The 15,974-nt window shown below is 38.9% G+C and overlaps 1 long non-coding RNA gene across 1 annotated transcript in view; it reads right to left on the bottom strand.

Annotated features, from left to right (window-relative positions):
• LOC141370217 (uncharacterized) overlaps window positions 1-9,770 on the bottom strand; it is an 18,116-nt gene extending 8,346 nt beyond the window's left edge. Inside the window, exons 1-2 of the long non-coding RNA XR_012374084.1 lie at window positions 9,671-9,770; window positions 9,378-9,557 (exon numbers count right to left, since the gene is read on the bottom strand). This is a non-coding gene — a long non-coding RNA (uncharacterized lncRNA). The remainder of the gene's footprint in view (window positions 1-9,377; window positions 9,558-9,670) is intronic.
• Window positions 9,771-15,974: the final 6,204 nt, after the last annotated feature.

Here is a 15,974-nt window from a genome sequence, read left to right as displayed (position 1 = left end):
TTGCACAATTTCTAAAGAAAAAGTCCAACACAGAGAAATAAAAATCTTTAAAGAAAGAAGAGGGGAAAAAATAATTATGTACACAGAAGCAAGGAAAAGAATTGTGTTGGACTTTTTCTTTAGAAATTGTGCAAACAAGAAGAAGAAAGTGAAATATTTAAAGTGTTGAAAGGAAAAACAAAAACAGAAACAAAAACCACCAGCCTGGAATTTTGTATCCAGCAAATTTATGCTTCAAAGGTAAAGAAAAAAATACTTTCTCCAACAAATGAAAATTAAGGAGATTTGTTGCCAGTGGACCTGCCTTGCATGAAATATTAAAAGAAATTCTTTAGGAAGAAGGAAAATGTTGGTCAGAAACTTGGATCTACATAAATAAAGGAGGGGTACTAGAGAAGGAAACACAGATAAAATCTCTTATGTCTCTTATTCTTTTTTAATTTTTTAATTTTGATTTTTTAAAAGATTTTATTAATTTATTTGAGAGAGAGAGACAGAGAGAGAGAGAGAGAGAACATGGGGGGGGAGGGGCAGACGGCAGAGGGAAAAGCAGGCTTCCCGCTGAGCAGGGAGCCTAAAGCAGGGCTTAATCCCAGGACCCTAAGATCATGACCTGAGCTGAAGGCAGATACTTAATCAACTGAGCCACCCAGGCGCTCCTCTTCTTACTCCTAATCAATTAAGCAAGTAACAGTTTCTTCAAATTATTAATAAAAGGATCTAGGCGTAATCAGTAGAAATTCAGGGAGGCTCCTTTTTACAGAAGTCAAGTCAAAGAATCTAGGCCAGCCATGCACATATGTTTACGCCTCATTTTTGTCTAAAATTTTCTCACTTCATAACTTAACCATAATAAAGATATTCAGGCTTTTCTACAGCAATTCACCTTCCTATTCTATTCATTTAAAACATGGATTCCGTAGAATAGAGGAGCAGCATTGGCTCTTGATCTATTTCTATTTGTCCAGAAATAAAATGCTGCTCCTTGAAAAGGGCATGCGTATTGCTCTTATATGCTTTATTGAGCCTTCCGCAGAAGATATCAAAGGTATCAAAAGGTATCAAAAAAAAAATCACTTTCAGTTGATATAAAAGATCTTTTTTTCCCTCTATCACTTTCTTCTGAGGGAATTTCTCTAACTATAAGGCATCAATGATCTTCTAATTATCATCTGAAAGTGAAGGTAGGAGAAACTCATCCTGGAGAAAATAGTATTTGGTCCTTAGATCTTCCCTGAGGGAGAAGTTGACTTCAACTGGTGACCAGATCTAAGAGTTTACCTTAGGAAAACTGAATGCAACCTGTGGAGTGTAAGTGTTACCGTAAACCAGCTTTGTCTCATCTTGCCATCTTTATATTCTTTTACCGCCATCAAATCAGCCTTTCTCATCCCCTCCGAATATCTTAAGCAGAAGCCAGAACTGTGTTCGACAGTTCAGATTCTACAAATCTGATACAGCCCACTTGAACACTCCAGTCTCGTGTCCCAGGTCCACCCTATCTACTCCCGTGAGCCAGAGCAGGACAGTCAGACGTGTGGCTCATGCCCTGTTAGTGCACAGCTGGGCGGTCTGCTCACTCACACCTCCTCCTACTCAAACACGGTGAGAGTGAGGGCGTTCGTCCACTTCTGATACATTCCTGCTTCCTGGGGGTGGGAGCGCAATAGGGGGAAATAGAGGAAGGAACTTCATTTTGGAACTGGTAACTTCTTGAGATACCGTTGGCCTAGTTCTGGACTTTGGTTTTCTCTGTGACGAGACCACATGATGGTCTCCATGATTCCCCGGGTGATATTCAACTCTAGCTTGGCCCCTCTGTTATTGGCAGATGCTTCTAGAGAGAGGTGGCCTCGCTACATCCGCCCGCATCTTCCGCTAACTTCCTTTGGGTGGGCACTGGAACCGTTGAGACTTTTGCTTCACTCTGAAGTGGGACAGTCCTCTCATTCTCTGTTTTTCCCAGGCACAAGGCACCAGAGCATAGGCTGTCCCTACTAGAGCAGATGATGCAGCCTCAGTCTCCATAAATTTGCAGGAAACAATCTCTCTAGTTATCCCTCAGACACTCAGGGACACAGGCCAAACTCCCTCAAGAATGTCTTCCCCACGTTTCATTCTACTTGAGGGACGGCCTGGGCTTCCTATGAAGTGCACATTTCAGCAACCGCTAAGCTGGAGAGGGAGGTGTCCACCTCTCTTCTTGCAGACGTTCCTATCAAATATCTCCCCACACTTCCTGGTGGTTGGAGACGGAGACAAAGCCTATGCCACTGAGCTTCGGACATTTCTCACTCCTGCTCCCTCCGCCTGATCTCCCATCTCTCTCCAGCCAGTGATCTCTGGGCAAAGAATAAAGGGAGGGATGTGGTGAGGAGTCGTTTACTGGGGAGAGATTCTTATGACTACTTGTTGTTGGTGGGAAAGGGCCATCCACACCTGGGTGGCTCTCTTTAGAATACAGGATGCTTAGAACCTATTTGTGTTAGCTGTGGGGCCTGAGTGCTCATTCAGGAGTTAAAAAAAGAGGCTCTATATGACATCATGTTACATAAAATTTATTTTATTTTATTTTATTTTATTTTCTCTTCAATCATTAAGGTCATATTTTTATAATGTTGAGTCAGAATAAAGCAGAAAAGATATATATATATATCTTTATATATATATATATATATAAAGCAATCACCTATGCTTCCACCATCTATGTGCAATATATGCAATCCATATATTGGTACATTTCTACATAGTCTGACTCAAAAATTTTATTAAATCTGCCCCTTTTCTAATAAACTGAGCTGTCATGGAAGAAATAGACAATTTCCTATTCCATTAAATTAATTTTCATTAAATAGCCCAAAGAATGTAATGGTCAAAATAGATAAAACAAAGCATCACCTAGTCTTTCTACGCCACTGAGCTGAATTGGGTTCAGTTCATCGAACACTGGCCCGCCCACGGAGGGCTGGCTCTGTGCCCGATGCTGAGGGATGTGATCATGTTCCTGTCTTCAAGGAGCTCAAACTCTAGATGAAGAGACAGAAACGTATACAGCTACTCCCAAGAAAACACGTATGGAAGCATGATAGACTGCATAGGAGCATGCATGGTGCAGACTGTCCGCAGAGCACAAGGCTTCTTCCCAGAGAAGGTGATGCCTGGGCAGCATTTGGATGCCTGAGGGATGCGTCTTCCAGACTGAGGAGGTGAGGGCTGGAGGCGGGAGACGGTCATTTCAGGAGAGCTCACAGCCTGTACAAATTCACCCTGTGCACTGGGACTCTGGGCTTACGACTTGTCTGGCATCCCCACGGCGTCAGGTTTGGGTTGGGCAGGGATTGACAGGAGGGGCTCTGGGCAGCAATCTGTCATGACGCTTTGGAGATCGAACACCACCTTTTTGGCAATATTAGGGCAATGGTACGGTCAGATATAGATTTGTGAAAGCTGTGGGAGAACAGACTGAAAGGGGGTAAAGCATAAGCCATGAAGACCAATCGAGAGACTATCCTAATAAGGCAGATGAGTGATCACGCAGCCCGCAGTGGCAGGGTGAGAGTGACAGAATAGGGGACCCACTGCTGTGACAGAGACCAAAACAGCACCAGCTTACATGAAATCAGCTTTCAGTTTGGGTCTGGGCATTTGCAGGCTAAGGCTGCTGTGGCCACGCCTGGGTGTTGAGGTCCAGGTTCCTCTACCCTATTTGTGCTGCTCAGCCATACCTAGCTTGTTTCTCCTCTTCATTTTCCAGGATGGCTCATGACCATGAATGCAGGAGTGGTCACAGAGAAGAGGCGGCAAGTGTCTCAAGCAAAGAAGCAACACAAAAATGAAGAAATGCAAGAATAAGGCAGATGAGGACCCAGTTACCCATCAGAAGGTCTAGGATCTTAAGGAGGCAGAAGTTATAAACAGAGGCTTTTCCAGCACCTGAAGAAATTAAAAAGGGGGGGGGGCACCTGGATGGCTCAGTTGGTTAAACGCCTGCCTTTAGCTCAAGTCATGATCTCAGGGTCCTGGGATCGAGCCCCACATTGGGCTCCTTGCTTAGCGGGGAGCCTGCTTCTCCCTTTCTTCCCCACTCGGTCTCTCTCGCTGTCTCTGTCTCTAATAAATACATAAAAAATCTTAAAAAAAAAAAAAAGAGCACAGGAAGAGATTAAAAGGATTCGAGAAAAAAAATGGAAGAGAAAAACAGTCCAGACAGAAATGAAAGTCACATTCTATGGAGCAAAAAGGAGACAGGACCCCATGAACAAAGCAGTGAGGGGAAGCGGATGGCATGGAATAAGGAGGAAAACCTACAAATGGAAACCTTGCAGAAGAGTTAATACAGAGGGTTAACCACATCGCATCACACAAGTGAGCAGGCTGAAATGAAACAGGTGCAAATCCATTCAAAAGAAATATATGTCTTGCCTGTCAAATTTTAAAAGACAAAAAATTGATACTGATGCATGAAAGAGCAAATTTCATAATTTCTGGTAAAAGAAAAATGTGCTTTTGGCAACATACCGTAGTCTTAAAAGCAGCATAGTCTTCTAAAGAATAATGTCATTAAAAAAAAAGGAAAAAATAGCACACCTCGAGGAAATTAATTTAAAAATGGGGAAAACATAACTAAATCAGTATTTCTTCCCTCCATGACACTTGTAGCAATAAAACATTGGGAGAAACCTAAATGTCTGGCAATGTGGAATCCCTCTGGAATTATCTACCTAATACACATTGCACGCTCAAGGTGAGAACCTGGGTTTTCAGCCTTGCTGGCACTTCCTCAGAGCAAGGAAGCAGGGCTGACAGCTCTCTTGAACGCAGTGGGCATAGGTCGTGGGGCACGTGATACTTCGAAGGGCCCAGGAAGTGTTTTAATTTCTTTTAAAATTAGAAGAAAAATAATTTTTATCCTAGATTACAATCCAGCCAGTCTGTATACCAATGTGATTGTGAAACATAATTTTTAATATTATTTTTGAAGGAAGGAGTCCACAGAGGCAGAAGTGTCTAAGACCCTCAAAGTCACCACAGGACCATTAGACAGAGGAGTTCCTGACATCGGCCACCACTCCAAGGCCTCTGCTCTGTCACTCTGGCAGCGAAACAAGACAAGAAAAGGAAGGAAAATGGGGTCCAAGCTCAAGCCTTTGAAATGCCCTTGGGGCAGAGCGCTGGGAATCCCAGAGAATTCACCAACTCCTACTGCTCTGGGCCATGTTCTGAAGCCACTGAAGGGAAGGTTCACTGAGAGTCTGCTGGATTTGTTTTAAGGTTAATATTTTTAAAAATTATACAGATGTGGAAATGTTTCCCTTATATATCATTGGCTATAAAAAGCAAGATAAAGAACATCATACACAACACAATCCCATTGGTATATGAGTGAGCGTGTCAGCTTGTATATGGGTAGAAAATGGCTGGGGTACCTCCAAGGTGGGATTGGATGTGGGGGACAGGGAGGGACCAAAATGCAGAATGTAGAAGAATTTTAGGGCAGTGAAACTATTCTGTATGATATTACAGTGATGGATATGTCAGCAAACATCTGTCCAAACCCATAGAACATACAGCACCAGGAGTGAACCGCGATGTAAAGTATGGACTCTGTGAATATAGGTTCGTTAATTTTAACAAATGTATCACCCCGTTAGGGGTTGTTGGTAATGGGGAGGCGCTATGTGTGTGTGTGTTGGGAGAGTATATGGGAATATATGGGAAATCTCTGTACTTTCAGCTTCATTTTGCTGTGAACCTAAACTACTCTAGAAAGTAAAGTTCATTAATTAAAAGAAAAAAAATGCCTCCTTATGTTATGGTAGTTGGGAGGGAAGATGCTACTTTATGAATCACCTGCATACTGTAGAGCCCAAAAGGAAGCTCAGAGGTTACCAAAACAAACTGAAAAATTCTAACCATGTACAACAAATCCTCCCAACCCTCAACCCAAATTCATACGAATTCTGTAAGGTTGTTGTTAAAAGTACTCCCCCAATTCTCTATATCAGGGACTTCTTACTTTAAAAAACTCATAAATTTTTCTCAAACCAAAATTTTGTAGATAATTGGAAATATTGCCAGAGTCAAACATTTTCATGTTGCAGCTCTAGAACAGGCAATCCCACCAGAGCAAATTTAAAGGACCACTGGATGCAATATCATCACGAGTCAAAGTATAGCAATTGCAGATCAACAAACATTCAAGAAGCATGAAAATGCTATGTAAAAATACCCGTGTATATATACATACCTTCATGTATCTGTATATATCTGTATGTCTCTACACTTGCATGCACAATTATGCTTAAATTATACACGTGCTTAAAGAAACGTGATCACAGCCAACGGCTCCCTCAAGCAAGAGCTAAAGAGATTGAATACAAGTGTAAATTTTGTTCACTTACTTAAGAACTGTCATGTCTGCGATTTGACTTTAGATTTTATATTCAACAGACTTTTTGTCCCTAAGCCCCATCATTACCATACATGACACTAGCTGCCTTCCTTCGCCACTGGCTGTGCTCCCACCATTTTCTGATGGGCACTGCAATGGGTGCAAGAAATCTGTCCCACCCTTGCTTGGTCCCATGGTTGCTCAGGACAGGCATGTGTGGGTGGCTGGCCCAGCTCTGTTGTGCACCAGTTCTACTCTCTCCATAAAAGCAGCACCTGGTGAGAGTCCTATGTGGAGTTGGGATGCTCCCCAAAATTGTTGACCTAATCCCCAGTGTCTCAGAAAGTGACTTTATTTGGAAATAGGGTATCGTAGATAGAGCTAAGGTGAGGTCATGGGGGAGTAGCGGGGGCCCCTAATCCAATATAACTGGTGTCCTGATAAAGAGGAGGAATTTGGATAGAGAGACAGGCACATGGGGAGAATGTCATGTGAACATGAAGGCAGAGATCGGGGCGACATGTCTACAGACCAAGGGACACCAAAGATTGGCAACAAACCACCAGGATCTAGGAGAGATACCTGAAACAGATATCCCTGCGTGGACTCAGAAGAAACCAGCCCTGCCAGCACCTTGATCTTGGACTTCTAGCCTTCAGAACTCTGAGAAGACAAATAAATTTTATTTTTATTTGCTTCCTTTTTTAAGCAAGATAGCCAGATAGCTAAATAGCAAGATAAGAAACACGGTGTCAGGGGTCAGTATGATCCTGCTGGTGTGGGGGTAGATGCGCTGGTTTGTATATGGGTGGGAAATGGCTGGGTTTCTGGCTTCCCCCTGAGGTAGGATTGTGTGCAGGAAAAGATGGAAAAAGAGAACATTTTGGATTTATCTTTTTCTCTATATTGAGTTCATATTATCAGTATTATATTTCACATTCCATTATATTTTAAAAATATACAATTATATTTGCATGATAAAACAAATAAAATCTATTGAAAATGGATGCACGAAAGTAAAATGAGCAAATATATCATTTGCACCCTCCATGTCCTTATAATGATAAGTATATTTGAAGAATATTATTTCCTCCTTATTGAGAGAAATCTTAAGTTTTGAAATATTCAAGCTGTTCTCAAGAAGTAAACAAACTTCCTGACTTAATGATTTGCCTCAAATTTTCACTTTAGCTGAAGCGCTGAAATTTTCATTGTCAAAAAACATACATGTTCCAGTTGTTAAAAAGAGAACCACAGGCCCAAAATGATGTCACTTATGTTAAGGACCCATGTTAGTCAGTGGAGTCTTACTACCTAACCTAACTACAGTGGCACCACTACCCTCCCTTTGTTTTTTAACACAGTGTTTCGATATCTGTTGATAACTGATCATTCCTACTCTTATTTTTAAGTGCCTAAGAAGTTTTCTATGTCAACCCTAAAAGCTTCTTTTGTTGGCTTTTTATTCTATAGTAAAATTTCAAAAATAAACAAAAAAAACCCCTCAAGTTACTGAAATAACAGAGTGCTTCTCCTGTGTTTAATAATAAAGTACAGAAACAACAATCTTAAAAATTTTCCACTAACCTAAGACAATTTGATCACAAATGAAAAAGAAAAAATAGAATTGCTAATTAAAAACAGGCTTTGTTTTAACAGGAACATCACTCATCAGTGTACGTTCCAGTCAAATGCCTTTACATTTGGTTATTTGAAAATAGCCTAAGAAATGCATGTTTACTAGTTTATAAAAGTTCAGCATTATAGGGATGAAAATGTCAATGCATATATTCTTTGCCAAGAATGAGAAATTCGCCTTTTAACTTTTAAATTACACTTTAAAAACACAAATATATGTTGAGGAAAGATTCATTGCCTGGTAGGTCAAGTGATATTAATTCCTTTAGATTTGCTTTTTTTTTTTTTTTAGCTATATATTCTCTTTGGAAAATCCAGTTTTTGATGTTTATCACTGTATGACAACTGCCACTTTAAACTAAAGATTAAATTAAATTAGCAAACAGAATATATAACTTTCTTGCACTTTCAAATATGTGCTCCTGATACAGCAAGCAATATTTTTGAAATGACAAGTGAACGGATATTATATAGCATTCAGCCATAAACAACTTCACAGTCCAAATAAAATCTACCCTATAAATTTTGCATTAAAATTGAGTGTCTGCTGGAAATTTATATTTTCCCAGAATAACTAAGGGCATTTTCTTCTGCTTTTTATGGTGGAGAGTTATATTAATCGTACCTGGATTATCAATTTTCAGGTGCATATAATAATATTAAAACTCTGTCTAAAAATCTTATTGAAGGTAATGTAATCTAAGGCACTCTATTTTTTGAGGTGGACATAAACTATCAGCTGGTAATGGATATCTGTGCTGTGCAAGTGAGTGCTTTGTTTTCTAGGCTGAGTAAAAGGAGTCAACAGTGAGAGAGGGATGAGATGTATGTGGTGTCTGGGATAAGGGATGGAACAAATTTTCAGAGTTGACAGGAGGAAACAGGATGAACAGAACTGCATATGGAAAAGAGCAGGTGCACTGGAGATCTTCCTCAGGAAGAGGAGCTATTGCAAAAGGAGACCATTGAGCATTTTGAACTTGGAAGAATGGAATTTGAGGAAACACTTTCAGGTCTGTGCTCATCTTAGGAAATCACGGAGCAAGGAAAGTGGTCATGAATTGGAAGATATGGAGACGATGTAGTTGGAATTACCAAGGAATTAAAAAAAAAAACAAAACCCACAACAGAGTTTGACTTCTATATGTTGCGCAAAACTGTGGCAACAGGAGATACTAGAAATTATAAAGTTGCAGAGGACTGAATTTGCTGCAGTTTATATATTTTGGCATTTTTGCCAAAACCCTAGAGAGGAGAGACACAAGGTCCCTCAGGATTGGGGCCTGTTGTGATAGAAATAGCTGGAAGTCAACACAGGAATGAGTCTAGGTAAGAAAAGCATAGCTACCATGGTCCCAGCTGGAGATCATCGCAGTGGGTAGCCGAGCCCAGAAGAATGGAGAGACCCCCAAGGGCACAGGTCGGAAGAAGCTGGAGGCAGGTTAGCTGAAACAATTGGAAGGGGGACAGGAAGCTTCAGCCCACAGGAGCCATCGTGTAAGTGTTGATGAGATTAAGGTGGTTCAGCCTGAGTTTGAAATGAAGCTTAAATTGAGGTTACTGAGTTAAACCCTAATGAGGAATATGCTGTCTTAACTGAAAGCTCTCCTCCAAATGATTTAACTTAGCTGTGTACCTTACCATTGAGTTTTGAAAATGTTCGTTAATCGTCTTGCTTACTTCCTATGCTTCAGAGCTCACGGGAAGCGGATGTCCCCTGTGGCAACGTCCCTCAGTCACGCCAAAGCTACCGCTCTGTTCTGATTATGTCCTATTTGCTAATACTGCTATTTGGGCTGGGCATTCTGTCCCGGGGGGACACATGGTTAACAGATGTGACTTGTGTCTAAGAAGTATAAAGCAAGGCACAAAGATCTCTCATTCAAGCTGCATTAATGTGATTGGGGCTTCATTCATTCATCTTTCAAAAGGTTCTATGTTCATGAATCTGTCCTTAGTCTTTTCTTTTTTTTTTCCAAATCAGATCCATTTATAAATTAACTGTGGGATTGAAGTGTGTCTACAGCAGCAGATACCAGCCTTTCACTTGGGGTCCTTCTGATGCCTCATTATGTTGGCATTTGTGAGCAGAGGGTACGGCCAATTTATTCTGGGAGATGACTCATTGCTATTTGGATTCTGATTATTCTTTTATATTTACAACGTTTGACAAGTCACATTTCAATAAAGACAAGCAATAATGGGCTTATATTAATGGGTGTTTATTAGTGGTGGGTGCAAACAACAACAGCCTGGTCATTTCAGGTGTGTGACCCTCAAAGCCAAAGTCAACCTTAGCTCGTCACAAAGGGCTCCTTCAGCAGGAGCCATAACTCTTATGTTCCCTTTAACTATTAATACAGTTACTTAAATTGTTCTGGCTCTACCCCATGCCCAAAGGTATAAAACAGTCCATCAGATAGTTTAATACATAATCCTTCATTGATATTCAAAACTCCTGGAAGAACAGAACGTGGAGTCCTGCCAGCCCCCACAACCTTGGCATTCAGTGAGGCTGCTCTACATAAAAAATTAAGCAGCCTTTTAAAAATGCAGCAGTGTGCCGCAATGCCTTCCTGAGATACATTATTTCCCTTTCCCAGGGAGGACTGGAGCAAATTTCCAATAAAGCAAAAAGTTGGGACAAACCAAAGGTATGTAGCACTATTATCGTTTCATTATAATGATCCTAAACATTCAAGATCTTTCTTTGCTCCAAGGAAGCCACTTAAGACACAGAGAGAGGCTTTGGTACCTGCCTGTAGCTCGAATACTGACTGCTCCTTAGATGGAGTTGGATGAAAGAGGATTGGTGCTCTAAATAGAATCATCTTCTTCAGCAAATCATATTATATGACAGGGCAGCTTAACCACTTGCCTTAGATTTTCACGTTTATTTTCAAAGAGGTCAAAGTACTGTTTGGGGATTTAAATATATATATTTAATAAATATATATTTATTATATATATTATACAATAAAGAATAATATAAATACACGTATATATTCCAATGATGATGTCCTTATCATTTCTTATTTTGTATGTTTGGCCTTCTTCCCATTTTCTTAATCAAGTTGGCTGGTAATTTATCTATTTATAAATATTTCCCAAGCCCAGCATTTCTCACCAATTAAATCTGCTGCTTTATATTCTGCACATCACTAATTGTTTTTATTTTTATTTCCTTCCTCATGCCTTCTTCTGGTTTATTTTGTTGTCTTTGCCTAATTTTTTTTTTGGAGCTGGGAATTTAATTCATTAACTTTAATTATGTGAATGCTCACGCTGATAGGTTTAGTGCTATTAATTTAATTTCCCCCTGATCATTGTTTTCTGGGGTGTGGCATTCTCATCATTTTCGTTTTAGAAAATTCTAACTTCAGTTTTAATTTTCTCTTTCACCCAAGGGTTATTCGGTAGAGGGTTTAATTTCCAAGTGGAAAGGCCTTTGTGTTTTAATTTCTAGTTTTACTGCAGATCAGAACGTGTGGATGTTTTACATATGACCACACACACACATACACACACACACACGTCTCATGCACCTATGAGAAATAAGAGCAACTGTGAGGTCAGGGTGTAGTATTCAACATATAACCATAAGATCTATTGAATTAATAATGTTAGTTGGGTTTCTATCCTCCTACAAGTTGTTTGCTCACTTGATCTGCCTTCTTCAAGAGGAATAATAACATCTTCTATTCTCAGCGTGTTTCTAGCCATATTTCCTTCCATCTCCTGAAGCTGCTGCTTTATAATGTGGTTTACTATATTACTTGGTTCATAAGCATTCATACATATTATACTTGGTGAATTGCGGCTTTTGGATGAGAAAGGATGCTTCTTGATTACATTTCATGCTTTTTGGCTTAAATTTACTTTATCTAATGTCAGGATAACTGCCCTCTTTGAGTTTCCATTTATTTTGTATAACTTTGTCCACTCCTTTGTTTTTGGTTTTTGGAATCATTTCTTTTAGTTTTGTCTCTTGTACGGATCACCTAACTGGGTCTTTCTTGATAAGCCAGATTGAAAATATTTCTTTTCCTTTTGATAGGTGAGTTAAGTCCATTCACCTCTACTGAGACAAGTGACATATTAAATCTTACCTTTGTCATAATATTTTATAATTTTGTGTGTCTTGTTATATTGTCTATGTTCTTTCTCTTTGTCTTTTGCTTCCTTTTCTTCTCTGACTTCAGTCAACTCTCTTTTCATTACTTCTTCATTTTTGTCCATGTCTGTTCTTTGTTTTTCAATTTCTAATTCAAGTTTTTTTTTTCAATTCAAAGTTTTTGTGTTTTTCTTTTTCAATTCACTCAGATGTTTGTTTGCATGTATTTATTTCCATGGAGAATGTTGTCTTAAAGTTTTATTCTTTCCATTATTATTTCTGTGAGGAGAGTTTTCTTCAGTTGATTTCTGTTGAATTTTGTCTTCTAAGACCTGACAATAATACCCTATGGGTTGGTTCATCTTTTCCTTGTTAATTTTGTAGCTTTGGGATATTTTACAAGATTCCTGGTTTAAAGGCTTGCTTGTCTGTCAGTCTAGCCAAGTCGAGATACTTTAGTGGGTTATTTGTTATTGTTTTTCATGGGAAAAAAATATCGCATGTCCTTTATTTCTTTGACTCTCTTTTGTTTTGAAGAACTCTAAATATTCCCCTTCAGCTTGGTCACTTCTTCCACTCAATGCTGAAGCAAGCTTCTTCCTTCCAGTTTGCCTTTTTTCTCCCCAAGGCGGCTCTGTGTCTTGAGGAACGCTTCTTCAAAGAGTGTGTGACTCGTATGTCTCTTCTCTGAGGCCCACTGGCTCATCCATCCCGACACATTTTTAGGACTTTTGTATACACTACAAATATATAATACAAACCTAGTCTTTCTGGCAATAATTTTAGATCACACTTCATCTTCTGATAGCTTTCTTTTTCTCTCTTTTTCAGAGTTTGTTTTTATTCTGTTTTTGCTCATCAAAAAGCCTTTAAAGTGGCCTTGTTAAATTCAGGGGTAAGGTGGAAACATGAGAAATGACAGACTGAAATTTGTTGATTTTTTTTTTTCCTGTTTACTTAAAGATATTTTGAAGTTTGGTCAAGTTATTCTGAGGACACTGTTTTTGTGTAGTTTCGTCTCCCCTTCTGTTCCACACGACTTTTGGAGAAAATAGGAGAGACAGGAACACAGCATACTATGATTTTTTCCAGCTGTCTTGTTACACCTTTTGATATTGCTCCACAAACACCGAGGATCTGCACCTTTCCTTAGAAATGTTTTTTTCTCTCTGTTTGCCAGATCAAATAATTTCTACCAACCTATTTTTAAATTGACTGTCACTTTTCCTGTATTGTGTCCATTCCAGTGTTAGGGCCATCAGTTGACCACTTTTAAACATATTGTATGTTTACTTAAGAAATTGAATTTTTCGGGCGCCTGGGTGGCTCAGTTGGTTAAGCGACTGCCTTCGGCTCAGGTCATGATCCTGGAGTCCCGGGATCGAGTCCCACATCGGGCTCCCTGCTCAGCAGGGAGTCTGCTTCTCCCTCTGACCCTCTTCCCTCTCGTGCTCTCTGTCTCTCATTCTCTCTCTCTCAAATAACTAAATAAGATCTTTTAAAAAAAAAGAAAAAGAAAACCTATAAATAAAAAAATTTAAAAAAAAGAAATTGAATTTTTCACTTTCAGAATTTTTATTTATTCTTTTTCATGTTTTTTTCTTCTGAAAACATTTCCTTTTTAAATTAATTATGAGCATAGTTCTTTTAGCTTCTTGAGCACAGTTATGATAGCAGCTTTAAAATCATTGCCTCCTAATTTCCACATCTGTAAACTCTCTGGGTCAGTGTCTCTGTTGAGTTTTCGCTTAATAATAGGCAACTTTTTTTTTTTTAAATCGAGTGATTTGGGATCATATCCTGGACAGGGCAAACTCATATTGCAGAGACTCTGTTATTGTCTGCTAAAGACTGTTGGGTTTTTGGTTCATTTGTTTGAGCAGGTAATTAACTTAATTGGACGCAAACAGCAAAATCTGTCTCTTCAGTACAAGCTCACATCCAGCTTACTTCTTTGAAGCCTGGTTCAAACAGGTGCTTAGATTCTGCGCCATTTATGCATCATTTAGTAATTAATCAGCGATTTGAAAAATGTTTTTACAGAGAATTTTGGTTTCTACTTCTGTGACTCCCTCGATTACTCCTGCCTTATTTCTAGTAGCTAAGTTTGCCCCAATCTCTTCCCTCTCATACTTAAAGCCAGAAAGACTCAAGATTTTTCATCAGCATTCCTCTGCGGTGCTGACTAGTGCCACCTCTTAGAACAGAAACCATGAAAAAACCTGGAGGATTTATCCATTGTCACTCCCTTGTTCCAGTTGCTGACTTCCTTCTAATTGTTGACTTCCTGCTTTTGCTCACTCTCCAATGCCTCCAGATAGTTTTTTTTTTTTAATTTGTACAATGTTTATGGTTACTTATCTTAGAATCAACCCAGTATGAACTTACTCTGTTATTACCGAAAGTGGAACCTAGCAGGACTTTTTGAAGTAAAGATAATCCAAGTCAGAAGAAAAAGCTTATATGAGAGATTTTTTCTTTCCCTGTGGGAACGATGTTCATAAGATCACCAAAGTTAGCGATGCTAATCTATCTACCACAATGAGGAAAACATGGAACTGTTTTTTTTTTAAATCCTGTGTGATCGTACTTATATCTCTGACCCATAAGACTGGAAGGCAATTCTTGGCAGGAATCTCTGGGGTTATGTACTATCACTGGACATGGGAGTCAGTGAAATGCTACTGTACACTTCCAAATGGTCGTTTATCCTGCACCTAAACAAATAAAACAGTAAGAGTGTAATGTTTCTAACTCTGGCTTGTAACTAGAATCAGAATCAAGTGGTGGTATCTCCTGATTCTACCCCGTGAAGTCTTGCACCTTAAATGAAATAGTATTTTCCTACCACATCAGTGTAATTACTAACATTTTTAAGAGTGACAGATACACAACTGATGAATTATTGAAAACTACATCTGAAACTAATGAGGTAGGATACATTGGCTAATTGCATTTAAATTAAAAGAAAAGAGTGACGGGATTTTTGGACTTCAAATTATTTGGTTCTCAGGATAAGCCCACTATTACAGCTGCCCAAAAAATTTAAACAAGGACATATAAAATTAAAATAACTCATAATTTTGTTGCATTTTAATTTTATGATGCATTTTCTCAAACGTTTTACAACTCAGAATAACCTTGGTAAAGACAGGAAAAACTGAGGCTCAGGTTAGTAAAGAAATTTTTAACTGATAGTTTTGGAACTTGAATGCAGTTTCCCAAATACAAATAATATTCTAGTTCATTGTCCTTCCCTTTCCTCTGAGGAAGAATGCCATGCCCAATGCCAACTAATATGGAAACTTATTTACTTTTGTAATTTTCCCACCCCTACAAATATAAAATTAAAGTAAATTACACTTAACCACCAGATTAAACAATATTTACTTTGTTTTTTTCTGAATGATGTTTTGCTGGGGCAGGGTGGGGGAACTATATGCCTTGATTTGGCAACTTGGGTTTTTTTTTTTTTCCTATTTATTTTCTTGTTATTTCCTGTCTACTTATTTTCTTATTTTGTTTCTGCTGCTGATACTAAAGGGAAGCCATGTTGTTAGACGTACTGATGTGTTGTAAACACAACTTAAATGAAAGAAATGTGGAATAAACATGCACAAATGGAAGGGACAGATGCTCTAACTATGGAAGAGGTCAATGCCTTAAACATTTTAATTAATTAAATGGAACTAAGGTATCTACATGTACCTTGGATAAATGTGGTTGTTCATTTTTGGTTTTGGTTGAATAGGACCAATTATGAGACATTTTTATTGAGTTGTGACTCTATAGTAGGATTAATGATACACATAGAAAGCACAAAAAATTGCA

The sequence above is a fragment of the Callorhinus ursinus genome, unplaced genomic scaffold (assembly GCF_003265705.2).
Source record: "Callorhinus ursinus isolate GAN/ISIS: 27379988/994484 unplaced genomic scaffold, GSC_fseal_2.0 scaffold28, whole genome shotgun sequence".
In the NCBI taxonomy this organism is placed as follows: Eukaryota; Metazoa; Chordata; class Mammalia; order Carnivora; family Otariidae; genus Callorhinus; species Callorhinus ursinus.
This window is presented reverse-complemented; position numbering and strand designations above follow the sequence as displayed.